Genomic DNA, 7417 nt, shown 5'->3' with positions numbered 1-7417 from the left:
ATATGAATTAACCAAGTAGTACATACTAGTTAAGATTCACACGTAATAGTTTAGTACGAAAAGATTTATTATTGTTCCAAACCATATATATATAAAGTATACATATATAATTCTTCAGGAATAATGAGTCAATACATCTTAACTCATTAAACTCATTATTACTAATATTCCTTAGTATCTATGGGCGTATGATGTCGATGTTTGAGGTACCGATTATGATGTTGAGACGTGGGATGCTGATGTTGTTGTTGGTGAAGCTGATGCTGTTGGTGGTGATGCTGATAGTACTGGTGGTGCTGGTGCTGCTGTTGGTGCTGCTTGTGGTACTTGGTTAGTAAGTGTGAGCCTAGCTACCAAATCGCGCACTATTTCCTCCAGGGTTTCTACTTTACGCTCGAGTCTATGGATTTGTTCTACCCATTCCTCTGTAAGGTTTGTCAATTCTTGATATTTAGTTGGAAGTCTTCTAACTTCTTCTAATAACCCTTTCTAGTTAGAATTCGGGAGTAGAGGACGAATATTGTCGTTGGTTACATCGAGTCGACCTTCGAGGCGGAAAATCCTTGCGAAAAGAGTGAAAACGGTATTGCGAACAGGTTCGCCGGTAAGTGGATCGAGTACTCCGACGTTTGGTGGTAAGTTTGGCTCGTGATAAGGAGTACCTTCTTCATTTCTCCATAGGGTGAGTATTTCGCGAACCCATCCCCATTTTCTAAAGAAATCACGGTAATTGATCGGTGGGTGTGCTCCTGTCATGCTATCTTTGGAGCTAGAAGAACTTGAGGAATCAGGTGAGAAATCCATATTATGTGTTTGGAATAGGGTTTGATATGAAATGGGTGTTGAATATTGAATGATATATTCGTCTCCTTGAATACGTATATATAGCAGAAAGATTTCCGTAATTTACGGAGGAAATTTAGGAAAAGTGTTAGACAAGGTCTATTGGGAATAGATATGCTAAGATATGATTTGTCTATACTCCAATAATGGCAGTATGACGTGTCGAGATTATAAAATGATAAGTATGTAATCTAATAATCTTTCGATTAAAGACTTTCAATTCGTATACTGTGATAACCCAATGACATTTCCCGGTTCGCAAACCGATGCATAAAGGCATAAGGCATATAGGTACGTGATATAACAGGGAGTTATATACCTTTGAGTATGAATTATAGGAGTTTCAAAAATCTTGGATAATATTTCATGTAATACATATGTAATACACAAAACCAGGATAGATGACTAAGTGAGTTGTTCTTAATAAGTTCACCACTTATTAAGTGCGTAAGTGACTAAGTGTTGTATGATCACTATAGTCAGGTTTGATATTGTGCACCATACCCAAACATCTATGCCACCGCCGAGTCACTTGAATGATCAATTGTTACCGGTTGGCCCAGGAATTCTCGACCAAAATCTAAGTTTGGCATTCGAAATCCACAAGCGTCCCATAGTGGTACCAAGGATCACCCTAGGCCTTAAGTAGCGTTGACGTTCGAGTAATTTCACATTATCGTGTATGTTATAATCTTAAGATTTAAGTATATTTTCTAAGGTATAGTGTAGCATTTATCAATTAAAGGCAACAATTAAAGGCACTATGGTCAAGGAAAGTTGTAGTCCTACATTGCTAAGGTACCTAATTGTATAAGGCACACATAAAATGCAATCTTGGTTCTCTACAACAACCTGCTCTGATACCAATCTGTCACACCCCCCAAAATAGGGCCTAGGGTATTTGTGACTAATTATATCAAATCACAGTTGTATATACGAGAACAACTCTATATGAGACGTTTTGAATAAAACATTTATTAATAAAATAGCGGAAGCATTAAAAGTTTTACATCAAATTTAAACTGAAATAATAATAATAGTCTTAATGCAAAGTAAATGTAATGAAATGAAGACTCCATGTAGCAGCATTCAATTCATCAGGTAGCAATCATGGCAATCATCTTATTCGTCACCTGAGACAAAACATGCTTAAAGTGTCAACCAAAAAGGTTGGTGAGTTCATTAGTTTATCAAAATCAATCATTTCCGTTATAATAATAGGCCACAAGATTTCAGTTTCATAAATATCCGTACACTAGCAAGTGTATAAAAGCATTCTATAAGTTGTAGGCACCCGGTAACAAGCCTTAACGTTCATGTTTTACCCTCTGAAAGTACACCGAATCAGGTGTGTTATATAAACCTCGAAGTACTAAAGCATCCCATAGTCAGGATAGGGTTGTCAGGCCCAATAGATCTATCTTTAGGATTCGCGCCTACCGTACATAGACAGGTAGTTTAATGTTACCAAGCTAAGGGTATATTTATGGTTTAAACCCACATAGAATTAGTTTTAGTACTTGTGCCTATTTCGTAAAACATTTATAAAACAACGCATGTATTCTCAGCCCAAAAATATATATAAAAAGGGAGTAATGAAACTCACCTTAAATAGCAGTTGAAGTATTCCACGCAAGAAAGGAAAGTAAAGCAAGTAAGTGACCGAGATATCAACTAGAAGTAGTTCTTAAGAGAGAAATGAGAGATTAAGGTGTAAGTTTGAAATGAGAAATGTATGTGGTATTTATAGTTGAAAATGTTAGGTAAAAAAAAATTAAAATAAAATAAGTAAATCTTAAAAGTTAAAATAAGAAAAAGTATTTTGTATTTTTATTAAAAGTAAATCTTAAAAGTTAAAATAAGAAAAAGTAGTTTGTATTTTTATTAAAAGTAAAATCTTAAAAGTTAAAATAAGAAAAAGTATTTTGTATTTTTATTAAAAGTAAATCTTAAAAGTTAAAATAAGAAAAAGTAGTTTGTATTTTTATTAAAAGTAAAATCTTAAAAGTAAAAATAAGAAAAAGTAGTTTGTATTTTTATTAAAAGTAAAATCTTAAAAGTTAAAATAATAAAAAGTAGTTTGTATTTTTGTATTTATTTATTAAAAGTAGATATAGTTTTTATTTTTATTTTGTATAAAATTCTAAAAAAAATTGTTTAATATATTTCTAAACATTTTATTTCTATATTTGTTTAATTATTAAATACGAATTTTATATAAAAATTATTATTATATTTAGTTTTTATAAAAATTAAAATTTATGATTATTAATTTATAGTTTTTATTAGTTTTATAAATGTTATAATATTATTTATTATTTAGTTAATTATATATTCTATTAACTAAATAACAAAAGTAATATAAATATTATATATATATTCATTGATGTAATTATGTTATATTATATATCATAATCTTATTTATAATATTTATAATTATATTATTTATTTTAAGCGTACGTTTATTCGGTCAACGTTAAATTTATTCGTATATAACAACTCTAGGTATTTTAGTAAAATCGGAATTCGAAAAGTGAGGGTTGTTATATAATATCAAACGCGTTAAGAGATTAATATATCACATAATATTCACATGTTAAAAATATATAGTTTCCAACAAAATTTGTTAAGCAATCATTTTTCAAGTAAACACGGTCGAAGTCCAGACTCACTAATGCATCCTAACAAACTCGATAAGACACACTAATGCAAAATTCTGGTTCTCTAAGACCAACGCTCGGATACCAACTGAAATGTCCCGTTCTTATTGATTAAAAACGTTCCATATTAATTGATTTCGTTGCGAGGTTTTGACCTCTATATGAGACGTTTTTCAAAGACTGCATTCATTTTAAAACAAACCATAACTTTTATTTCATCAATAAAGGTTTAAAAAGCTTTACGTAGATTATCAAATAATGATAATCTAAAATATCCTGTTTACACACGACCATTACATAATGGTTTACAATACAAATATGTTACAACAAAATAAGTTTCTTGAATGCAGTTTTTACACAATATCATACAAGCATGGACTCCAAATCTCGTCCTTATTTAAGTATGCGACAGCGGAAGCTCTTAATAATCACCTGAGAATAAACATGCTTAAAACGTCAACAAAAATGTTGGTGAGTTATAGGTTTAACCTATATATATCAAATCATAATAATAGACCACAAGATTTCATATTTCAATACACATCCCATACATAGAGATAAAAATCATTCATATGGTGAACACCTGGTAACCGACATTAACAAGATGCATATATAAGAATATCCCCATCATTCCGGGACACCCTTCGGATATGATATAAATTTCGAAGTACTAAAGCATCTGGTACTTTGGATGGGGTTTGTTAGGCCCAATAGATCTATCTTTAGGATTCGCGTCAATTAGGGTGTCTGTTCCCTAATTCTTAGATTACCAGACTTAATAAAAAGGGGCATATTCGATTTCGATAATTTAACCATAGAATGTAGTTTCACGTACTTGTGTCTATTTTGTAAATCATTTATAAAACCTGCATGTATTCTCATCCCAAAAATATTAGATTTTAAAAGTGGGACTATAACTCACTTTCACAGATTTTTACTTCGTCGGGAAGTAAGACTTGACCACTGGTTGATTCACGAACCTATAACAATATATACATATATATCAAAGTATGTTCAAAGTATATTTACAACACTTTTAATATATTTTGATGTTTTAAGTTTATTAAGTTAGTTGTCCTCGTTAGTAACCTACAACTAGTTGTCCACAGTTAGATGTACAGAAATAAATCGACAAATATTATCTTGAATCAATCCACGACCCTGTGTATACGTATCTCAGTATTGATCACAACTCAAACTATATATATTTTGGAATCAACCTCAACCCTGTATAGCTAACTCCAACATTCACATATAGAGTGTCTATGGTTGTTCCGAAATATATATAGATGTGTCGACATGATAGGTCGAAACATTGTATACGTGTCTATGGTATCTCAAGATTACATAATATACAATACAAGTTGATTAAGTTATGGTTGGAATAGATTTGTTACCAATTTTCACGTAGCTAAAATGAGAAAAATTATCCAATCTTGTTTTACCCATAACTTCTTCATTTTAAATCCGTTTTGAGTGAATCAAATTGCTATGGTTTCATATTGAACTCTATTTTATGACTCTAAACATAAAAAGTATAGGTTTATAGTCGGAAAAATAAGTTACAAGTCATTTTTGTAAATGTAGTCATTTCAGTCGAAAGAACGACGTCTAGATGACCATTTTAGAAAACATACTTCCACTTTGAGTTTAACCATAATTTTTGGATATAGTTTCATGTTCATAATAAAAATCATTTTCTCAGAATAACAACTTTTAAATCAAAGTTTATCATAGTTTTTAATTAACTAACCCAAAACAGCCCGCGGTGTTACTACGACGGCGTAAATCCGGTTTTACGGTGTTTTTCGTGTTTCCAGGTTTTAAATCATTAAGTTAGCATATCATATAGATATAGAACATGTGTTTAGTTGATTTTAAAAGTCAAGTTAGAAGGATTAACTTTTGTCTGCGAACAAGTTTAGAATTAACTAAACTATGTTCTAGTGATTACAAGTTTAAACCTTCGAATAAGATAGCTTTATATGTATAAATCGAATGATGTTATGAAAATCATTACTACCTTAAGTTCCTTGGATAAACCTACTGGAAAAGAGAAAAATGGATCTAGCTTCAACGGATCCTTGGATGGCTCGAAGTTCTTGAAGCAGAATCATGACACGAAAACAAGTTCAAGTAAGATCATCACTTGAAATAAGATTGTTATAGTTATAGAAATTGAACCAAAGTTTGAATATGATTATTACCTTGTATTAGAATGATAACCTACTGTAAGAAACAAAGATTTCTTGAGGTTGGATGATCACCTTACAAGATTGGAAGTGAGCTAGCAAACTTGAAAGTATTCTTGATTTTATGTAACTAGAACTTGTAGAATATATGAAGAACACTTAGAACTTGAAGATAGAACTTGAGAGAGATCAATTAGATGAATAAAATTGAAGAATGAAAGTGTTTGTAGGTGTTTTTGGTCGTTGGTGTATGGATTAGATATAAAGGATATGTAATTTTATTTTCATGTAAATAAGTCATGAATGATTACTCATATTTTTGTAATTTTATGAGATATTTCATGCTAGTTGCCAAATGATGGTTCCCACATGTGTTAGGTAACTCACATGGGCTGCTAAGAGCTGATCATTGGAGTGTATATACTAATAGTACATACATCTAAAAGCCGTGTATTGTACGAGTACGAATAAGGGTGCATACGAGTAGAATTGTTGATGAAACTGAACGAGGATGTAATTGTAAGCATTTTTGTTAAGTAGAAGTATTTTGATAAGTGTATTGAAGTCTTTCAAAAGTGTATAAATACATATTAAAACACTACATGTATATACATTTTAACTGAGTCGTTAAGTCATCGTTAGTCGTTACATGTAAGTGTTGTTTTGAAACCTTTAGGTTAACGATCTTGTTAAATGTTGTTAACCCAATGTTTATAATATCAAATGAGATTTTAAATTATTATATTATCATGATATTATCATGTACGAATATCTCTTAATATGATATATATACATTAAATGTCTTTACAACGATAATCGTTACATATATGTCTCGTTTAAAAATCATTAAGTTAGTAGTCTTGTTTTTACATATGTAGTTCATTGTTAATATACTTAATGATATGTTTACTTATCATAGTATCATGTTAACTATATATATATATCCATATATATGTCATCATATAGTTTTTACAAGTTTTAACGTTCGTGAATCACCGGTCAACTTGGGTGGTCAATTGTCTATATGAAACATATTTCAATTAATCAAGTCTTAACAAGTTTGATTGCTTAACATGTTGGAAACATTTAATCATGTAAATATCAATCTCAATTAATATATATAAACATGGAAAAGTTCGGGTCACTACAGTTACAAGTCATTATTTGAAAATAACATAAGTTACGAATGCAAAAGAAAAGTTCCATGATTGAGACATCTCTAAGTAATGCAGCGGAAATCTAACACAGCAGGTCCATAACAGCAAGTCTATAACACCAAGACAGCAATTCTAACAGCGGAAGCAACATCGTCTAAGCACCTGAGAAATACACGCTTAAAAGTCAACACGAATGTTGGTGAGCTATAGTTTGTAATCAGTAAAGTAATGTAGACCACGAGATTTCAGTGCTTCAACCAGTAGTTTAAATCAGTATAAAAAGTATATGCTTAACCGTGGGCACCAGGTAACTAGACTTAACGTATGTATATCACCCCCTAAAAGTGCACTTGACGAGTGCGTTTGTCCTCGAAGTATTAAACACCCGTTGAATGCTAGCGCGACTAGCCCGAGTGGGGTTGTCAAACCCTATAGATCTATATCTAAGATTCGCGTTCACGGTTAGGAAACCAATGATTAAACGTTATCGCGCTAAGGGGAATCTTTGTGCTGTTATATCACCCGCACATATGTAAAGTTTACGTACTCGTGTCTAGTATGTAAA

This window comes from Rutidosis leptorrhynchoides, chromosome 6, assembly GCF_046630445.1.
Source record: "Rutidosis leptorrhynchoides isolate AG116_Rl617_1_P2 chromosome 6, CSIRO_AGI_Rlap_v1, whole genome shotgun sequence".
Lineage (NCBI taxonomy): Eukaryota > Viridiplantae > Streptophyta > Magnoliopsida > Asterales > Asteraceae > Rutidosis > Rutidosis leptorrhynchoides.
The sequence above is the reverse complement of the archived record's forward strand: the minus strand, read 5'-3'. Positions refer to the sequence as shown.